This window comes from Ovis aries, chromosome 2 (assembly GCF_016772045.2).
Source record: "Ovis aries strain OAR_USU_Benz2616 breed Rambouillet chromosome 2, ARS-UI_Ramb_v3.0, whole genome shotgun sequence".
Classification (NCBI taxonomy): domain Eukaryota; kingdom Metazoa; phylum Chordata; class Mammalia; order Artiodactyla; family Bovidae; genus Ovis; species Ovis aries.
Genome location: NC_056055.1, coordinates 239516192 through 239537171, shown reverse-complemented (window position 1 = coordinate 239537171; position 20980 = coordinate 239516192). Strand labels below are relative to the sequence as shown.

Sequence of the window (20980 nt, the reverse complement as noted above, 5' to 3'; positions counted from 1 at the left end):
TCGATGGACATGAGTCTGAGTGAACTCCAGGAGATGGTGATGGACAGGGAGGCCTGGCGTGCTGTGATTCATGGGGTCGCAAAGAGTTGGACACGACTGAGCGACTGAACTGAACTGAACTGAACTAACATGCTGGGGTAAGTTCTATGCTAGGTCTTCTGGGCACTGCAGATAAAGAGGTGAAAGAAATGCCCCCAGGGAGTTTACAGACTTGGAATCAGGGAATAGAAAGCAATAAGTAAAGCAAAAACAGCAGTATTAAAGAAGAATCCAGAGAGGCTTTGGGACTACCAAAAAAGAGAGACCTAAACCTGTCAAGGGGTCGGTGAAGGCTTCCTGGAGGAGTAGTTGATGCCTGTGCTAAGTCACCTCAATGGTGTCCAACTCTCTGTGACCCTGTGGACTGTAGCCCATCGGGCTCACCTTTCCATGGGATTCTCCAAGCAGTACTGGAGTGGGTTGCCATGCCCTCCTCCAGGGGATCTTCCCAACCCAGGGATCAAACCTGCGTCTCTTATGTCTCCTGCGGTGGCAGGTGGGTTTTTCGTCACTAGCATTGCCTGGGAAGCCGGTTGATATCTAGGCTGAGATTTAAAGATCAGGGCCAAGGAACTGTCCCGGTGGTTCAGTGGCTGAGACTTGGCACTCCCAATGCAGGGAGCTCGGGTTTGATCCCTGGTCAGGGAATTTGATCCCAGAAGCCACAACTAAGAATTCACATGCCATAACTAAAATTCCGCATGCCGCAAAGAAGATGGAAGATCCTGCGTGCCACAACTAAGACCCAACACAACCAAATGAATAACTTTTTTTTTTAATTGAAGGATAATTGCTTTACAGAATTTTGTTGTTTTCTGTCAAACCTCAACCTGAATCAGCCATAGGTATATATATATATATATATATATATATATATATCCCTTCCCTTTTGAACTTCCCTCCCATCTCCCTCCCCATCCCCCCTCTAGGTTGATACAGAGCCCCTGTTTGAATTTCTTAGCCACACAGCAAATTCCCCCTTGGCTATCTGTTTTACATATGGTAATGTAAGTTTCCAATAAATATTTTTTTAAATAAAAAAAGGAAAAATCAGAGCCAGATTATGTCAACCTACCACCACCCAGCCCATATGTAAATTCAACATAAAAAACGAAACTAACTGTTAAGAGTAAGGAACTCCAATAAACTTCAGATGTTTGCCATGAATACTATTTAAATGTTTTTTAAATTATCAAACATCAGATTATTTTTAAAAATTGTTTTTGGTGTCCCTGCTTTGCTGGTGTCCTGAATACACGTTCCTCTGCTTGTTGGGTAATCTGACAAGGTAACTGGCCAGAGGGAGTCAGCCAGGTGAGAGCTGGGGAAGGGTGTGGCAGGCAGGGGAGAATTTCTTGTAAGTACAAAGGCCCAGAGGCAAGAGAAAGATGGCGTGTTGGGAGAAAAAGGAAATCCTTTGATGCGATCCGGCAAATGGAAAGAGGTGGGGGATGGAGAATTGGACTGGATTCTAAGGGTGCTGGGGAGGCACGGAAGGGTTTTAACTGGGATGTGACGTGATCAAATGTTCCTTTTGCAGGATCACCCTGAATATTGCTAGAGACCTTTTGATGGTTTGAAATCATTCATGCAAGAGACACCAAGTACCCAGGATGTTTCAAGCACTGACCCAGGTCCTGAGGCTGCAACAGATAATTAATTAAGGGTTCCGCAGACAGAGCAAGACCTGGCGGGGACATTGAGTGCCCCGCTACGGAGGAGTCTGAGTGGATAGAGGCTTGGAGTGTGGAAGTGTATGGCTTTCACAAAAAGAAAGCCAAGCCCTGGTGCTGGATGACGAAGCAGTGAGATGGGAGATGGTGCTCAGGGAACTTGCAGGGGACTCGTAGAGGAGAAAAAAGGGATGAAAGCGGGAGTAGAGGCAGTGGGTTAGGGGTGAAAACCCCTGCTCCGTGTAACCTCCCTAGAAAGTGGCCAAGTGGGCAGAGGGCAGAGGCCCTGGCCAAAGCCATCAGCCCCCCATGCTTCCTGAGCTCTGCTGAGCCCTCCTCCTGGCTCCAGAAGTCAGACGAAACCCTGAAGGAGAGCAGAGGCGGGTGAGGAGGGGGTGGGCGGGAAACAAGCCCAGGCCTCTCACCCCAGCAGGGCCTTCCTTCCCAGCGGCTGGAGCCAACCCTGCTGAGGAGCCAGAGGTTACAGGGAAGGATTAAGGAGTTGGTTGCTTTTTTACCCAAATTGTGGCTGCATTTCTCTCTTTTTTTTTTTTTTTAAAGAAAAATGTTCCTGTACACGCACCCGGAGGCTTTTGCAGGAGGCGGCTGTTGGAGAACCGGGAAAACAAGCCAAGAAACAAGAGAGAGGAAAAAGACCACGCCTCGCTTGGCAGATTCCTAATGGCCCAGGAGACCTGAGGCTTTACAGTGGGAGGCCGGTGGGGGCTGGCTCGGGTGGGAGGGAAGGGCAGGCCGAAGGACAGCCACTTGCTGGCCAGTGACCTTGGGCGGGCTGCTGCCTGCTTCCCTCTGGTGAGAATGGGGAGGAGGGGGCAGGGGCCGGGCTGGCCGGCTGAGGTCACAGGAAGGCCCCTTCCAGCCTGAAACGCGATCTCGGGATGTGGGGCCTGCCAACCTGCAGCGACCCTGGGCCAGCAGAGATGAAAGGCTGCCTGTCCCCGGCTTCCGGACCCCCGAGGCCCCAGTGCCTCCAACTTGAAGGGCAGCAAAGCGGCTGCAGCTGGCTGAACCCGGTTACTGGGCTCCCCCCACCACCACTACCACCACCGCCACCACCCTCCCACACCACCTGATGTCCTTCAACCCTCCCTTCCCTGTTTTGCAGAGGACACTCGGAGCCCAGAGAGGGCTGGTGACCTGCCCGAGGTCACACAGCAAGTTGGAGGCTGAGCCAGGACTCACCACAAAGTCTTTGGATTCCGAAGCCAGGCCTCATTCCCTTTCCTGGAAACTTGGCTGCCTGGGGGGGCTTACCCTGGGGAGTTGGAGAGACCCAGGGTTAGGGAGGACAGTTGGGAGCTGTGTCTGTTTGAAGTCACAGCTTAATGTTGATTAAAGTGCCTTAAAAAAAAAAAAAGACGAAAGGAACGTTCCCAGCCCCTGCCATGAGCCTGGACTTGCTCTGCTGGCAGGGGAAGGAACAGTGGCCAGCTGCGGCCTCAGTTCCTGCTGCTCCCGCCCCAGCAGACAGAGGGACAAAGGCCTCTTCTCAGCCTGTCCCCTCCAGCCCCTTGGATCAGAGCAACAACCAGGAGGCTCTGTCACTGACCAGCTAAGTCCCTGTTTCTCTCTAGGTCTTAGTGCCCTTTCTGGAAAATGGGGGCAGAGTATCTGCCTGACCTACTTCTCAGCACCATTTTGAGGTTTCAAAGAGGGAGAGTTAACAGAAATACAAACCTCTCAGCACCTCCTTCTGCCTGAGGGTCAGCTGCCTCTGAGACCCCTCTCCCTCACCCTTAAACCGGCCAGCCCCAGTGCTCAGCGGGGACCATCCCTCACTTTGGGGAGCCCTCTCTCACCTCCAGACTGTGCTGCTCCTTCAAGGTATTTATCCCCGTTGTAATTAAATAATTAATTGTGTAATTGGATCTGTCTCCCCGCTAAAAGGTGAACTCTGTAATAATAATAATAGCTGACACAAAATGCTTACCCAGTGCCAGCGACTTTCCATGCATTAACCCATTTAATCCCTGTGCTGGGTACGGTTAGTTTTCCCATTTTACAGATGAAGAAACTGAGAAAAGGAAAGATAGAGTCATGTACCTGAAGTCACAAGCAAGCTGGAAGCTGAGCCAGGACTCAGTCCAAGAAGTAGCAGAACAAGGATTCAGATGCAGACCCCAGGCTGCAATCAGTAAGCCACTAATGAGGTTAGTTCAGTTTGTTCCTTGTCCATCCTAGCTCAGAATATCTGGCATTCAGTAAGTGCTCCATATGTATCGGGTGACCAAGGACAAAAGCAAGCAATGAATGCATTTGGGTATTTGGAGAAGACTAAGTGGTGCTGGAGAAGACTCTTGAGAGTCCCTTGGACTGCAAGAAGATCAAACCAGTCAATCCTAAAGGAAAATCAGTCCTGGGTGTTCATTGAAAGGACTGATGCTCAAGCTGAAGCTCCAATACTTTGGCCACCTGATGTGAAGAGCTGACTCGTTAGAAAAGACCCTGATGCTGGGAAAGATTGAAGGCGGGAGGAGAAGGGCACGACAGAGAACGAGATGGTTGGTTGGTATCACTGACTCAATGGACGAGTTTGAGCAAGGGTGGTTAAGGACAGGGGAGCCTGGCGTGCTGCAGTCCATGGGGTCGCAAAGAGTCAGACAAGACTCAGCGACTGAACAACAACTGAGCACCATCCAGGGGTGAGTTTTGCAGGTGCCATGTGTGGAGCGAAGCCCTGATTAAGGGAGGCGGTACCCAATATATTGTTAAAGACCTGTTATTAAGCTTCTTTCTGGAACATAACAGGCCCCAGACCTGGGACATCATCTGTGATTCTTCCTTCCACTTCGTCTGCCAGAGCCATTTAGCCCCCAGGTTCTGCTTGCCATCTCCCAGTGCACCCCATCTTCTCCATCCTTCAACCCCTATCTTTTCCTTGGATTTTTGTAGCAACTCTTACACAGGGTTCTCTGTCTCTAATTTCTTCTCCTTTGAGCTGGGGACTTCCCTAATTAGGAATCTACTTGCCAATACGGGAGACACAGGCTCTATCCTTGGTCCAGGAAGATCCCGCATGCCATGTGGTAACCAAGCCCATGCGCCACAGCTACTGAAGCTGCCACACCCTGGAGCCTGTGCTTCGCGACAAGAGATGGCACCTCAGTGAGAAGCCCATGAACCGCAATGAAGACCCAGTGTAGCCAAAAATAAATAAAAAGTTTAAAAGTGGTTAAAGTGAAGTTGCTCAGTTGTTTTGGACTCTTTGCAACCCCATGGACTGTAGCCTACCACGCTCCTCCATCCACGGGATTTTCCAGGCAAGAGTACTGGTGTGAGTTGCCATTTTCTTCTCCAGAGGATCTTCCCAACCCAGGGATCTAACCTGGGTCTCTGGCATTGTAGGCAGACGCTTCACCATCTGAGCCACCAGGGAAGTCACTTTAAAGTAGTAATAAATAAAACCAGAAAGCTAATTGTGTGTCCTGTCCCTCTTTACTCCCTCCCTCACTAATGAACCTTGGATGGCTCCCCGCTGCTCTCTGGATAAAGGCTGCACTTCTCACCAAGGCTTCTACCACCCAAACCTCTGCCTCCCCCCAGCAGTCTCCCCACCCCTCAGTCTCACCTCCTACCCTTCTCCACATGTCCTTTGCCCAAACCACTCTATGTAGGAGAAGTTAAGAGTGTGGAAGACCTAGGTTCAAGTCTGAATTTTGCCATCTACCAGATGTGGAAGTTTGTAAACAAATCAGTTCCCTTCTCTAAGCCTCAGTTACCACATCTGGGAAAATGGGCATAATTATAATACTTCTTCATAGATTCATCATAAGGATTAAATGAATACATAGGATGCTGAGCACAGCACCCAACACTCCCAGTAGTTCCGGTAATTCTTACCCTCTGCTACAAAGACCATTTCCTACTGTCAGTCTTACAATTCTTTATGACCCAGCTCAAATGTCACCTCTTGGAGGAGATCTCGCTTGATATTCACACTCTGTTCCCCAAGTGAAATCAGCCTGACTTTCCAGGCTCACTTGCACTTTGCACCTCTGTGAAGCACTTGTAATATTGTTGCACCCTTTCCCCCATTACCCCAAGAGTTCCGGGAGAGCAGGAACAACACCTTCTTAACTCTAGCCCCTGCCTGGAGTGCAGCTCAAAAAGTGTAGGTAATACTGAATGGAGGCACCACTTTAGCGCCTTTCTCTCTCTCTTTTTTTTTTTTTTTGGTTGTGCTGGGTCTTCGTTGCTTTTGTGTGGGCTTTCTCTATTTGCAGAGAGTGGGTGCTATTCTTCTTTGGGTTACGCAGCGTTCTCCTCGCACCCACTACTCTCTTGTTGCAGAGCACAGGCTCTAGGCACGTGGGGGTTTCAGTAGTTGCACCTCTAGGACCATGGAGCATGTGTTTAGTTGCTCTGCAGCGCATGGAATCTGCCCAGGCCAGGATTCAAACTTGAGTCCCCTGCACTGGCAGGTGGATTCTTACACACTGCACCACCAGGGAAGTCCCTCAGTGCCTTTCTTGAGAGCCTTGCAGGCAGGAGGCCTGAGTGATGCTGGGACCTGGCTGCCCCAGTCCCACTCCAGCTCTGGCACAGGTATGTTGGTATGCGAGTGGGAGTGGAAGTGGGCAGAAGAAACCCCTGACCTCTGCGCTCTTTCCTCCCGCCGGGCCTCTGCAGTCCTCTGAGGGAGGACGAGATGGGAGGAGGCACAGGTGCTGAGCAGGGGTGAAGTGGGGCTATAGCCAGAGCTGGGGCGTGAGTGGGAGCTGGCAGACTCCAGCTGCTCCAAGACCAGGGCTGGGCCCGGCAGGACAGAGCCTCACAGCCCAAGTCCCCACCTGCCATGCCCCGCCTTATCCTGGCACCTGCATGAAGTGACTTTTCAGGTTGTAAAACTACATCTTGATCTGCAAGGAAGCAGAATCCAAGCCTGGCCTTGTCTGGTTGCTGAGCAGGGAAGAAGGGGAGTGTTCCCTTTTATTCTCTTTTTGTGTAGGCAACCCCTTGCAATCCCAGACACATCGAAGGAGGTAGCATTCTTTGCAAACCCAGGTTAAGGTCAAGTTATCCCCCAACTGTTGCTTCAGTTGCTTCTCCTGCCACTCCCCCTATTCAGAACCCTCCTCTCAGGGCCTAGCACCCTCAGGATAAAGTCCCAACTCCAAACCCAAGCCATAAAGTCCTGGGTAGTCTGGCTTCCGCCTCCTCTTGCACTTTTGCTCACTGCCTCCATGTCTTCTGGCCTTTCCAGCATACCTTGCCCCTTCCTTCCTCTGGGCCTTCACACATACTGTTTTCTCTGTCTTGAATGCTTTTCCCCATCCCCTAATAATTCTGTTTTATGTTGAGTGCTTTTGATGCCTAAGAAATCTTTGCCTATCCCAAGATCGTGAAGGTACGCCCATTTATTTTCTTCTAGGAGTTTATAGCGGAGAAGGCAATGGCACCGCACTCCAGTACTCTTGCCTGGAAAATCCCATGGACGGAGGAGCCTGGTGGGCTGCAGTCCATGGGGTCGCTAAGAGTCGGACACGACTGAGCCGCTTCACTTTCACTTTTCACTTTCTAGCATTGGAGAAGGAAATGGCAACCCCCTCCAGTGTTCTTGCCTGGAGAATCCCAGGGAAGGGGGAGCCTGGTGGGCTGCCATCTATGGGGTCGCACAGAGTCGGACATGATTGAAGCAACTTAGCAGCAGCAGCAGCAGGAGTTTATAGTGTTAGCTTTCACATTTAGGTCCCTGATTCTTCGTGGTGTGTTGTCAGGTAGGGGCTGAGACTCATTCCTGCTCTAATTCCTACTCATTTTTTTTTTTCAGTCTTTTGGCTGCACTGGATCTTTATTGTGGTACGCGGGGTCTTTCGTTGCGGCATGCAGGCTTTCTCTAGCTGTGCTACAGGGCTTCTCCCTGCAGCGCCTGGGCTTTTCTTGTTGTGGGGTGTGGGCTTAATTACCCCATGGCATGTGGGATCTTAGTTCCCTGACCAGAGATTGAACCCATGTACCCTGCACTGGAAGGCAAATTCTTAACCACTGGAACACCAGGGAAGTTTCTCCTGCTCATTTTTGACAGTTCAGCTTATCCCTCACCTCCTCTGAGAAGACTTCTTTGACTGCTCCAAGACTAGATCAGTTCCTCCCACTCCATAACCCAGAGCACCCTCTATTTTATTGTAGCACTTGTCACAATCGTAATTAAACAATTATTTGTGTAATTAGTTGTTTGACATCTCATCTCCTCTTGCATACTGTAGCTCTCTGAACTCAGTGCCTGTGAAGGTCTTCTTTAAAAACTTTGTATTGAAAGAGACATTCCGAAAACCGCTCCTATCGAAATATGCAGCTTGATAAATTTTCACCAATGGAACACACCATGTAACCGGTACCCAGACCACTGTGATGCTAAACATTTTCTGTACCCAGGAGTCCCCTCATGTCTCATCCAGCTATGGCTGTCTTTTTTCACCCTTATATTCTTAGTACTCAGCACAGAGCTTGGCATTATTAACCTCTCAAAATTTTTGAATGAATGAATGAGTTGGTGATGGTTAATTCTCCTGCGAAGAATTAGACATGGAACCCGATCTCAGCTCTAGCTCCAGTTCATTGTGACCTTGAGGAGGTCCTTCTGCTTTCTGGGTCTCAGTTTGCTTGTTTATAAAATGGGTGGGTTGAGGGGATGGAAGGAGGTTGGATAATAATCCCTTTGGGACTTTTCCAGATACAGCATTTGAGGCAGAATAAACCCCTCAGGTTCTGACAATATATTGTCAGGGACGATTGATTTTGGTCTCATGCCTGAAAATGAGGGCCTGGAAGGATTAGAAACTTGATCCAGATGGAGCAGCAGGAGCCTGGGCCTAAGATTCAGAAGAGCTAGGTCTGAGTCCCAGCCTGGCCTCTGGGTGACCCAGGGCAATTCCTTCCCGTCCCTGTCCCTGGGTCTCCTTGCTTTCTTCACTTAAAATGAAGAGTCGGTTGGTCTCCAAAGCTTGACAAATGGTGATGCTGGCTCCAGGCCTCTGAGCACCAAGTTTCAGTTCCTGGGGCACAGGAAACTGGCTCTGGGCTCCTCCCTTGCCAGGCACCATGGCGGGAGAGGAAAGCACACAATATGATAACCACCCTAGCGAAGGGAAAGCGCAATCCAGCCGGGGGACCCAGTGTTCAGCCAGGAACCAAATGGAAAATGGGCTGATGGTCCAAGTGATTCTCTCTACGTGTGGGGCTGGAGGGGAGGAGTTGGAGTGTTCCCAGTAGGGGTAGGAGACCTGGGAGTGGCGGTACGGGAAGACAGAGATGGCTTCTTTGGGGAGAAGCCTTTGGAAATTGGCAGGGCAGCCCAGGGTGCTTCCCAGAGATGGGAGGAGGCAGGAAGGAGGAAATTGGGTCCAGGTGACCACAGAGCAGCAGCTTGGCCAGGGAGTGGGCGAGGCGGGAGCTTGGGCAGCCGCCCCACAGCTGAGTCCTGAAGGGGAAGGCGGGGGCGGGGCTGGGGGGCTGTTGCCTCTGCCTCAGCCCTGGGAAAGCGCCATCTTCTCAGGCCTCAGGCTGCAAAGGAGGGCATGGCTGTGAGCTCAGGCTAGAGGGGTGTCTTTTGGAGCCGTCCCCCAGAGCCCTGCCCAGCTATCCTGGAGCTGCATAAAAAGCAGAGTCCAGCTCCTTCCACAGGGCCCTCCCTTCAGCTTGGATCTCATTTCTGCCTCTTCCTGGCTTTACAACCAGGGGGCACTCAGAGCATCTTCCCCGAAGCCCGTTCCTCAGACAGATGACTGAGGCAGGGTGATCGGGAGCCAAGTTAAGGCACTGAGTTCTACCTCTGCAAATGGTAATAGACAGCAGAGCCTAGAGTTAAGAGCTTGATTGCCAGGATTCAGCTCCCAGCTCTGCCGCTTGTGGGCTGTGCGACCTGAGGCAAATCCCTTAACCCTTCCGTGCCTCGGCTTCCTCATCTGTAAAGCGGAATGATCATATTACTTAAAGCATAGGGTTGTTGTGAGGATTAAATGAGGCAGTGGGTATAAAGCATTTAGATATAAATCAGTGCCACCTCCGAGGCAGCAAAACAAGCAGACTTTGAAGTCGTTCCTCTAGTCCAAGCCTCAGTTTTTTTTATCTCTAAAATGGTGCTAATAATGCCTGCCTTTCTGGTCATATGTGAATGTTAGTCAGGACGAGCTGACCCCTAAGAAGAGAGTACACTGGAAACCTCTGTCTCACATCCCCTCCCTGCCTCACCATCAGCCTGTTCAAGCTCTGTTCATAGGTCCCCAGCAAACAGCTGCTCCGTGGCCAGCTCAAAGGCCTAGGAATCTACCCTGGCAGTGGGGTTTGGTCTAGGCTAGGACCATTCAGGCTCTGGGACCTAGTTCAAAGGCTTCTAGGATCTGGGTACCCAGAGGTAGTCTAGAGGGGGTGGAGGTGGGCTTCAGGTGGGCATGGCCTCTTGACCTCTCTCTCTGACTCCTTACTCGGTGAGGGAAGGAGCCAGTAGAGGAGGCTAAAAGAAGACCCTCTGAAATGTGGGGGTTCCTACTTCCCTGGTTGCCTGGGCCTAAAGGTCAAACTAATTAAGAAGAAATGACAAAGCCTGTAGTAGTCCCTTGGGAAATAGTAAGACTCCCTGCTATCCATTATCTTCACAACAGCCCTGAAAAGCAGGCACTATTGAGCCCATTTTGAAGATGAAGAAACTGAGGCTCAGAGAGGTAAAGTCACTTACCTGGGGATCACAGAGCTATATCCAGGGGCACAGCGGAGATTCAAAGCTGGATCTGTCTGATCCCAAAGGGGCTGCCAGCCAAAGGATAGGAATCCCAAGATCACCAGCACCTTGGTGACCAGCTGGGGCTGGACCAGGGGCCAGATTTAGACTGGGCATGGTGTGGCCCCAGAATGATGACCAGATCCACTCAGGATAAAACAGTTTGATTTACCCTCAGAAACCTGCCTGTGAGCCCCCTCACCGCCCTCTAGTAGCATTCTCTTTTTTTTTTTTTTGGCACGTTGGGTCTTAGTTGCAGTGCATGGGATCTTTTGTTGCCGCACGGGGTACTCTTCCGTTGTGCCCAGTCTCTAGCTGAGGCACATCCCGCAGCATGTGGTATCTCAGTTTCCCGACTAGGGATCAAACCCAGGTCCACTGCATTGCAAGGTGGTTCTTAACCACTGGACCACCAGGAAAGACCCAGTAGTAGCTTTCTTACTGAAATTATTTATTCTGTCTACAGACATTTGCACACCTCTTCCATACGTAGAGCCATATGCTCGGCCCTGGGGACCCTGGATGAATCAGGGTCTCAAGGTCCCTAGTCTCCAAGGGAAGACAGAGGCATGGCTAGAAACCTACTAGGGCAAGGTGGACTAAGGAGTAAGCACTGAACTGCGGCTCCCAGCTTTCTGGGTTTGAGCCTCAGCTCTCTCTCTTATTACCTTCAGAAATGGGGCAAGTCACCTAACTTTTCCAAGCCTCAGTTTCATGTGTGTAAAATGGAGATGATGATATTTTTTTTAAGATGTCCATGAGGATGAAATAATATCATGAACATGAAATGCTTACATATACAAAGTCTAGCATTTAGAAGGATTTCCCTGATGGCTCAGCTGGTAAAGAATTTGCCTGCAGTGTGGGAGACCTGGGTTCGATCCCTAAACTGGGATGATCCCCTGGAGAAGGGAATGGCTCCCCACTCCAGTATTCTGACCTGGACAATTTCATGGACTGTATAGTCCCTGGGGTCACAAAGAGTCGGACATCACTGAGTAACTTTCACTTTAGCATATAGAAAGAAGCATCCGATGACTATTAGCTGTCTGTAATTAAGTGAAATGGGGGCGGAGAGGAGAAATCTATTTTTGTTGGGCAACAGGAATCAGGAGAGGCTTCTTGGAGGTGGGGACATCTGAGTTGGGCTCTGAAGGATGACTTCACCTGGAGAAGTGGGGGAAGGCATGCCAGGGACAAGGCCCCAGAGACCAGGAGGATATGACCTGTTTGGGTGTGGCTGGGCAGAGTCAGCTGGGAGGAGTGATTGGAAATGAGGCTGGAAAGGCGGTTTCAAGGGCCTCCAGTGCCTTGCTGCCCGAGTTTGGACTTTAAAGGGCTGGGGACAGAGCAGGCCTTTAAGAGCTGGGAAGGGACATGATTGTGCCTATTTTAGGAAGATGATTCTAACTGTAGTGTGGATGGAGCATGAACCGGAAGGGGAGAGACTGGATGTCGGGGAGCGGATCTGAGAGTGTGCCCTGGGGGCTAAAGTCCCCCAGGGGCTTCCCCAGCAGCCTCCAGATCAGGCCCTGACTTCTTCCTTCCTGACTGCCCCCAGGCCCCCTCCTCTGCGTGGAATGTCTTCCCCTCTCCCTTCGTGGGCTAATTCCTTGTCCTCCCTCTGGTCTCTGTCTAGCCACGCTTCCTCCTGGAAGCCCTCCTGGGCACCCCCTAGCCAGGCCTAGATTAGGTCTTCTCTTGGGGACTAAACTCTGGCTGAGCAACCACCTACTCAGGGACCACCAGGCCCGGCACATAGGGGGCGCTCAACCCTGAGCAGAGGAAAGACGGAACCTGTGAGTGAAGGGACAAGCCCGTTAGGGGGCAGGTGTGAGAGTCAAGTGAAAATGATGGGACCTGCAGTGCAGTGAGGGCCGAGAAGCATTGACAAGACGCACGATTGATGAGAAGTGAGCACGGGGTGAAAAAGAAAGAGTTGGCGATAACTCAGAGGTTTCTCCCTCTGATAGCCTGCTGCCTTTCACCAAAAGAGGAAACATGGGTGGGGTTAGAAGCAGGAGAGGAGGGGCGGGCCAGGGCGGAAGATGGGCCCCCAGGGCTGGCTGCTCCCCAGAATGCCCTCCCCACTGCTGGGTCTCCATCAATGTCTCTGACTTGGTCAAAACGTTGCCTCCTCAGAAAGGCCACTGTGAGCCCCCCTAAGCAGGCTGGCCCCCTATAGATTACTGTCTACCAGCATACCCGCTCCATGCCCTTCCAGCCCTCCGCAGAGCTGTCATCAGGTATCTATTGATTTGTATTTTGTTTGTAGTGCGTTTTTCTCAATAGATGGGAAGTTCCTCTGTCACCTTATTGCGTGGACCACGTCGTACCTGGCAGGCTTCCTGAAACACAGTAGGTGCTCAAAACAAGATGTTTTTTTGGTAGGAATAAGTGAAGGAAAGAAGGAAGGTAGGCCTTGAATGCCATGATAAGGAATTTGACTCTTGGCCTCCAAGAAATGGGGAGCCATAGAAAGTTCTTAAGGGAGGCAGTGTCAGGATTCAGCTTGTTTTAGGAAGCTCGCCCTGGGGGCAGTGTGGAAGAGGGATTGGGGAGGGAAGGGGGAGGAATTGAGACAAAGACAGTACCTAGGGCCAGGCTTGGAAGCCCCCATGCCTGTGGGGGCCCCAGAGCCCCCTCCCCATCCTTCCCCACCCCCGTCCAGGCCTGTTGTCTCTGAGCCCAGCGGCAGGCGGGTGGTGGGAAGAGCAGGGCTGGCAAAGCTGACACTCACTAATCACGGCCCTCACCCCAGAGCCGCACTGACTGTCTGGTCTCCATGGAGACAAGGCAACCTCCGGCCACTTGTTAATGGCAGCTCAACAAGGCTGCAGCAGCGGGGACGGGCCTGACCAGCGTGCCCCAGCCCGGCACCACCTGTCCCAGCCTGGGCCGCCGCAGCACACCACAGGGGCACCCGAGCTGGGGGGCAAGACTGGAGGTCTGGTGGCTGGGAGGCACCCCCTCCACCCTCCACGGCCCCACCTCCCTTGGCACTGCCAAGCAGGCAGAGGGCAGAGGCAGCCTTCTGCCCTGGCTGCCTCCTCCGCTGAGCTGCTGGGAAGCTGAGCTCATGCAGGTCACCCAGGCAGGGCCAAAGGGCTGCAGGGGGATGGTGAAGCGAGTATGTGGGGGCAACCGGCCTACATCCCACACAGGAGAGGAACGGACAGGGCGCTTCGCCTGCCCTGACAAACCTTTGCTCTGCTAGCCCGAGGCAGGGACCCGATTGGGAACCATCTGTCCAGAACCTCTTCTCTAGTTTGCTGTCACTACATCTGAAATCTGAAATGCCACCATTAGCAATTCACTCCTTTGGGAGGCTGTGTGGCATAGCACACACACACACACACACACACACACACACACACAAACAACTCTGGCTTTGCAGTCAGGCAGGCCAGGATGTAAGGCCTGGCTCCGTCTTGCCATCTCTGAGCATTGACCTCCCCATCTGTAAAATGGGATAGTAATTGCACCCCACATAGACTCACATTGAAAGGCACACACATCTCTGGGCTTACTCTGATGTGTCCTGGGAGGCTGATCACAGTACCTGTGAATCCTCCAACTCCTAGAGGCCTTTCTTCACTCCCACAGCTGAGCTGGGTGTCTCCTCCCTGGCCCCCAAGACTGATACCACAGCATTCACCCCACGCAGGTAAGCGTGTGTCCAACCTTTGTCTTCCCCACAGATTGCCCTGTTGGGCAGAGTAAGCAGCAGGAGTTTGTCCAGTAAACAAAGGAGGCCAGGAGGGCTGGGGGCGGGGCTCCCTCCACCTTTCGTCCTCCTCCCTCCACAGGGGGTGCTCAGCCCCTGGAGCACTGCTTGAGGGTCTCCTTCCCCCTTCCTCCCCTGCCGCTCTCCTTCATACCTTTGTCCATCTGTCTGTCCACCCAGCTATCCTGCAAAGATGTGGGAGAGGGCCCAGCTGTGACCCCAGCAAGCAGGTGAGGCAGAGGCCAGATTCCTTGGGTCAGATACCTGAGGCCCACCCACAGCTGCCTGGACCTTGCCGCAGCTGCCGCCCCTAGTCACTCCCCAGGCAACATTCCAAGCTGAGAGGGCCCTTGGAAATCGTCTAGTCCAATGCACTGCAGCCAGATGAAGAAACCAAGGCCCAGAGAGGACCGGGGCTTGCCCAAGAGCCCAGAGAAGCTCTGTTTCTGAGCTGACAATGTACCAATTATGTGGGCCTGGTTGGGAGGTGACTTTTGGCTCTCTTGGCCCTGCTGACAGCTGTGTTCCCAGTGGCAGCTGGAATGCTGGTGGGAGGCCTGTCTGGCCTTTGCACCCTGACTCCCCAGGGCAGAACCAGGTGGCTCTGGGAGGTTGGGGGGCGGTGCTCAGGGCCCCGTTGGGAGGGTAAGACGATGGGTGGGAGGGCCTCAGAGGGGCAGCCAGGATACCAGGGAGGGTGTGGGATGTCTGGAAGATAAAGGAGGCAACATCGATTTTAGAGACTAAATCAGAAGCCTTGAGCTGCTGTCCCAGTCCTGCCATATTCAGGGTGCATCATTTGACCTCCCTGAACCTTAGTCTTCTTATCTGGAAAATGCTGCTACCTTTGTAGAATGAAAACGTACTGTCAACGGTGTCAGCAGTACAGAGGGGAGGGATTTTTAACTGCTGGACTGAAAAGCTAAGTGTCTGAAAGGGGAAGGGACTAGCCCGAGGCCACAGAGTGAAGCCACCTCTCCCTCCCCTGAGTTCTCGGCCCTGCACTAGATACAAGGTTTGGGAGCTGGAAGAAGCATCCAGAGCAGACTGTTCACTCACTGAAGGAGGAGGAAACAGGATCAGAGAGGGGGAGCAAGTTCTCCAAGGTCACCCAGTGAGTTTGGGGCCAATGTAGGCCCAGAGCCCGGGCTGGGCACGAAGTCCCCCTGCCCAGCTGCCTTGCCTACTCATCCAGCCCCCTTGGCTTTTGTCTCCCCCAGTGAGTGGGTGCAGAATGGGCCCAGCTTCCTTCCTGCCGCCCTGCCCGCCGTCTGCCACGTTGGCAGCCGCCCGCAGCCTTCTCGCCCCTGCTGCTGCTGCTGCTGCTGCTACAGCATCAGCCGAGACCAGCCCGCCGAGAGAGTCTGCCCAGAACAGCCAGGGCTGCTGGAGCTGGGGCTCGGCTGGCTGACTCTGCCAGACAGGAAGGAGCGAGCCAGCCGGCAGAGGGAGGGAACAAGGGCTGAGCCAGCCCCCAACCTTCCCAGTCCTTCCCCACCCTCACCAGCCAAGACAGGGAGGCCAGGCGACTGGGGCTGCAGGCCTGGGGCTGGTGTGTCTGTGTGTGAGCTTCAGATAGCTGGGTCTCTCCGTGGCTGCGTGCATGCTTGCGTGTGCAAGCGTGGCAGGGGGGATGTTGGGGGTGATTGGTGTGAGTCTATGTTTGCCTCAGTGTGCACAGGCGATGCTGTGTGTGGTGAGTTTGTGCTGGTTTGTGAGACACGGGGCGGGGGGTACCACTGCGTTGTTTGTGTAAGCACGAGGGAAGACAACAAGATGACAACTGTTAGTGACAAGGAATTGGTGTGTGGATAAAAGGCTCAGCACGCGTGTCTGAGTCTGTGTACTCACCTCATGTCTGAGTCTGTGTACTCACCTCGTGTCTGGGTGTGTTGGCCCCCTGTGAATTTGTTATCGTGTCCAAGAGGATAACGATGATACCATGAGTCTGAGCTCCTCTGTGTTTGCCCAGGGGACAGTGATTGTGTGCACACCAGAGGGATGCTTGCAGCTGGGATTTGAGGCAGGTCCCAGGAAGACACTGTGGAACAGAGAAAGCTGGCCCAAATGTCCAGGGCGTGGGCACGGAGAGACACTCCGTGCCCGGCAGGCTTTGTAAGCATGGTTATCTCTGGTCACGCAGAAGATGACCGTGTGTGATTGTCGATTGCTGGGCTGTGTGTGCAGAGAACAGGCGGCCTGGGTGTTGTGTTCCTGGGGTTGCATCCGCAGGGGCCGCAGCAGCCGTGGTGGTGTGGCGGCTGTGCGGTGCAGGGAGACAATGCGCTACGGGTTTGCACTTGTTTCTCTGCTCGGCAAGGCCCTGTGTGTGACTGTGTTTATGCGTGTCTGTGAGCACCGCGTGCTGGAAATGGCGTGCTTCGGGGGTCTGTGGTAAGCTGAGCGTAGGAAGGGGGGAGCACATGGCTGTGTTTGTACTTGTCTATGAGCCCGGGGTCAGATGCGCTCCATGTGCTACCTCCTGTGTGCACAGGTGGCCGCTGTGTCCAACCGTGTCTTTGTGTGTTTCGGGTCGTCTGAATGTGCACAGGAGGAGGACATGGGGGGGATGGTTTGAGTGCGTGCCTGTGCAGGCCCCTTTAACATGGCAAGTCGAAGAAATGTCGGCCTTCTTGGCAGCAAATCTGGGCTTGGTTCCACTGGGGGTGTCTGCAGAGAGGGGCTCTTAGAAGGGACGTGCTTGAGCGAGAGAGACAGGAAGGGAAGGGGGGGCCAGCCCCAGCTCGGGGTTTCCAGGAGGGAAAGCCAGACATTGGAACTTGTCAACGCTACCTCCCTCCCCGCCCCCACCTCTCCTCCTGGCGCCTGAAGGCTGCTGGCAGCTGGACAGACAGACAGACAGTGCACACATAGACTGGCTCACCGGCACAGAGCCCAAATGTGAGCCCCTAAATACACAAGCCTGGAAAGCCTAAGGTCCAGAGAGGGCGAAACACATGGCTCAGGCTTAGAGGAGCACATGTGTTTATAGGCGCTAGGGGGCAGGGGGTGCTGTTGGCTTCAGGTGCTTCAACCCAGGGGAGAGCCCAGGCCTAGAAGGGGGAGGAGGCTGCAGGGGTGGGGCAGCCCCTGAGGAGGGGCCTGTTATTACTCTAATCAGACTCCCAAGGCTCCCGGGCCCCCTCCCTGTTATACAACTGCTGCAGAGTCTTTGAGAATTTTGGTTGCCTCAGAAATCACCAACGGCAGCTTTCTCTTTGTTAGAAGCAGAAGAGCAACCCAGAGAGGGGCTGCAATGGATCCAGGGTAACACAGCAGAGTCAGAACTGGAACCCATAGCTGCCCCTCTGCCTAGTGTGTCTGCTGTGTGCGCTGGCCCAAGGGCCAGTCCATCCTATCCTAGCCTTCCCACTGAGCTGTTTCTCCCTCCTAGTTCTTCAGGATACGACAACAACCTCTGGCTTTTGCTTTGGTTTTTTTGTCCCAAGTGATGTGTCTGTCTGCTTGATAGTCCGCCTGTTTATCACAAGGGCGCCAATACCCTCTGGGGCAGCAGAACCTGGAAGAGAAAAGGAGAGTTTGGTTCTGGGCCAAGGGCTACTGGGATGGGGAGATGGAGGAAGAGAAGGAAAGGAACTCAGAAGAGATGGAGGGGACTTCCCTGGTGGTCCACTGGCTAAGGCTCTGTGCTTTCAATGCAGGGGTCCTGGGTTCGATCCTTGGTCAGGGAACTAGATCCCACATGCCCTAAGAGCTGATGCAACCAAATAAATAAATAAATAAATATATATATATATATATTTTTTTTTTAAGGAGGAAGTGAGGGAGGTGTGGAGGAGAGCAAAGAGGGGAGGGGCCTGGTGGGAGATCTGAGAAGCTTAAACTTTCCTGGCTCCACCTCCAGCCTGGGCACCAAGGGCAGACTCTGAGCTCTGAGGGAGTCCTGCCCCTTGCTGGGTTTCTCTAAGGCCTGGACTCAACCCTCTAAACCCTGGGGTCAGTAGGGTTGGAATCTTGGGGGCAGAATTCCAGGCGCACGTGTGGTGTGCCGTGACTAGACTCACCTTAAGAGAAAATGGGGTGGGTGTGAACCTGGGTGTGTGGCCTCTTTGGAGCTTGGGATTTAGGTGTGTATGTGACATTGTGAGTGTGATAAGACACTATGTACACCTGTGAACATAGGCACACAGGCTTGGACTTCCCTGGGTAGGGGAAGGATTGTGGGAATGTGTACATGTGTGTGTGTGCTCTAGGCAGGAAGAGGAATTTTACCCTGAGGTTGTGTGCATGTGTGTGTAAGTACATTCGGGTATGTGGAGGAGGCTGTGTGACCTTGCATTTACATGCTGTTGTGGAGGCTGTATTCTGTGTATGCAGGTAAGTAAATTATATGGCTATGCGCTGTGTGTGTGTGGCTGGATTTGTGTGTATCGTGTTTGCGTATTTATATGTGAAGTGTCTAATTGCATATGAGTGCAGCTGTGTTCACATCTGTGATTGTTTTGAGGTACAAGGTGGAGTGGTGTGTGTGAGTCTTGACTAAGGGTGGCGTGTGCAGTTATGTGTATTTGTGGGACAATGAATGTGAGGGAGCTGTTCACATATGTGGTTGTACATTTCGGGGGATTGGGTTCAATGTGTGGTTCTTGAAATGGTACTTTGTCTATTTATGGTCAAACATTCCCCCACCAGAATGTAAACTCTGTGAGGCTGGAATTTTGGTCTGTTTTCTTCATGGTACCTTTTGTGTTTAGAATAGTGCCTAACACACAGTAGGCATTAAATCCTATTTCTCTTCTAAATGATGAGCGAATGGGCGCATGCTCGGCTATGTGTGGGAAGTGTGTTTTATGTCTGAACTGTGTGTGCATGTATCTGGGTGTGTGAACGGGTACATTTTGGTGTCGTCCAAGTGTGTGCAGTTTTAGGCTAAAGTGGCTTGTGAACCGAGTGCGTGTGCAGGAGTGCGCGTGTGTGTGTGTGTCTAGATCCACACATAACTTGTGTACCTGAAGCTGTGTCCCTTCAGTGAGTGTTGGGGGATGTGTCTGTGTGCGTGCACAGTTGTGTGTGCATGTGCGTGGGGGCGGGAAGGCGCTGGAGGCTTCTCCCAGCCTTCAGCACTCACTCAGCTTCACCCCAGGTCGCCTGCTGCGAAATGTCAGTGGCAGAGAAGCTAAAAATATCCATTCTCCTCCTCCTGCTCACTGCTTGGGCTGATGGGGCTGTGGGGCCCCAGCAGGCCCCTTGGGCCCTGGGGGGAGGAGGAACCGCTGGGCAAGGGGCGGGTGTGGGGTGAGATAAGGAGGCCCTCCTCAGCACACCCCCTCCTTCTTCCCTCTTGGACTCCCAAACCAGGCCCCAGGGTCACCTCTGTCAGGAAGCCCTCCAGAACCTCCTGGGAGCTGCCACATGCTAGGGTGTGTGTGTGTCTGTGTCTGTAGCGTCCAGAGCTGCCTGGGAGGGAGATACAGCCTCCATCAGATCAGGGCTGCTGTGGGCAGGACCATGTCTCCTCTATCAGTCCAGGCGGGGACTTGGGAGGACAGGGCTTCCAACCAGGGGTTCTGGGGATGGGCTATATCTTTCCTCCTCAGCCTGGGTAGGGGGCTCCCAGGGAAGCTGATGCTGTTTCCTCTCTAGTGCTGAGGGTCAAGGGTACAGCCCAGGCGGTATGGGTTCATCTGGAGCTGGTCCTGGAGCCACTAGGGCCCTCTGACCCCAAGGCACATCTGCTGCTACTCAGGGCTTGTGGGCAGGGAGGAGTCTCAGCTCGGCTCACACCCTAGGCCGGCATGTGTTTGTGTGGGTGCGGGCGGGACATGTCAGGGCCCGTGGTGCTTCAGGGACCTGTGTCCCGTCACATGTCAGGCTCCTGGGTGTGTCTTCACTTATGTCCGTGCTGTCAGCAGCTGCCTGCCTTAAACCTTGTGGGCAATCAATGAAAGTTTGGGGAGTTGGGTGTTCCCCTGTGTGAATGTTCCTCTGTATGTGAGGCTGGGTTTCTTTCATAATGCAGACCTGCAAACCCTAGGCTGGAATGGACTGTGGTGGTGTGATGGCTGCCGGTGTTACCACATGGAGAATTCGGTGTGGCAGTGTGCTGGAGTGTGTGTCTCGATCAGATGGTCGGTGTCTGTTTGTCCTCTGTACCAAGAGATCCGCGAGTGTGTCTGCATGTTGGGATGTCCGCCATCTGATGACTCTGTTTCCGTGTGTCTGCCTGGACGTCAGTCACTTTGTCAACAGGCACCTCTGTGCCGGTGTGTGTGCCTGCTGTCAGCTTGATTTTGTGGGTCTGTGTGTTCATGCGTTCCTGCAAATGATGGAGTTGTCTGTGGGGGTTGAAATCTGTGCACAAACTGAGCACCTCTGTCCCTCAGTCCTTTTTCAGTCTTCCACCGTTTCTGTGTTGAAGGCCTCGGGTTTTGTGCCATGTGTATGTGTGTGTGTGTGTCTATCAGTTGTCCCCAGCCCCAGTGCCTCCAGCTCTGAGATCTGCCCTCCCACTCTCTCTCCCGTTGGACTTGAGGTGGGAGCTGAAGTAAGGAGGGCAGGCAGGAACCAGGCACGGAGCCCACCACAGCCGGGAGCCGAGGCCAGGCTGCCACCAGGGCACTGCCTCAGCTTTCCTCCGAGCAAGCAGTAAGCCAGAGCCTCGGTTACATGTAAACACCAGCTGTGTCAAGACAGCGCAGCTTCTTCTAGGTCAACAGACAGCTGTGGGGTTGCTAGGCAACCGCCTGGCTCCCCCCCTCTATTAAGCCCCCACCTCCCACTGCCTCTACCTGCAAACCCTCTGCCGGCTCCCCCCACCCCGGGATACGGCCACGCCCCCTCCAT

The 20980-nt window shown here is 53.2% G+C and overlaps 1 protein-coding gene and 1 long non-coding RNA gene across 7 annotated transcripts in view; one reads left to right on the top strand and one right to left on the bottom strand.

Moving 5' to 3' along the window:
* Positions 1-20980, bottom strand: part of WASF2 (WASP family member 2) — a 99414-nt gene that overhangs the window by 77367 nt on the left and 1067 nt on the right. Inside the window, exons 1-2 of one of the 3 annotated variants that reach the window (XM_042245112.2) lie at positions 3411-20773; positions 2916-2988 (exon numbers count right to left, since the gene is read on the bottom strand). The exons of 1 other annotated variant lie outside the window; for it this stretch is intronic. The gene's annotated coding sequence lies outside the window, so the exon portion shown is untranslated. Of the gene's footprint in view, positions 1-2915; positions 3068-3410; positions 20774-20980 lie in introns of those variants that run through there. One more of the 3 variants, XM_042245113.1, reaches the window with a different exon arrangement.
* Positions 1397-4910, top strand: LOC105606955 (uncharacterized). Of its 4 annotated transcripts, XR_001034284.5 has the most exons (4): positions 1397-1483; positions 1580-1673; positions 2274-3557; positions 3739-4910. It is a non-coding gene; the product is annotated as an uncharacterized LOC105606955 (long non-coding RNA). The 4 variants fall into 4 exon arrangements; XR_009599445.1 differs by having other exon boundaries at positions 2274-4910; XR_009599447.1 differs by having other exon boundaries at positions 1580-1844; positions 2274-4910.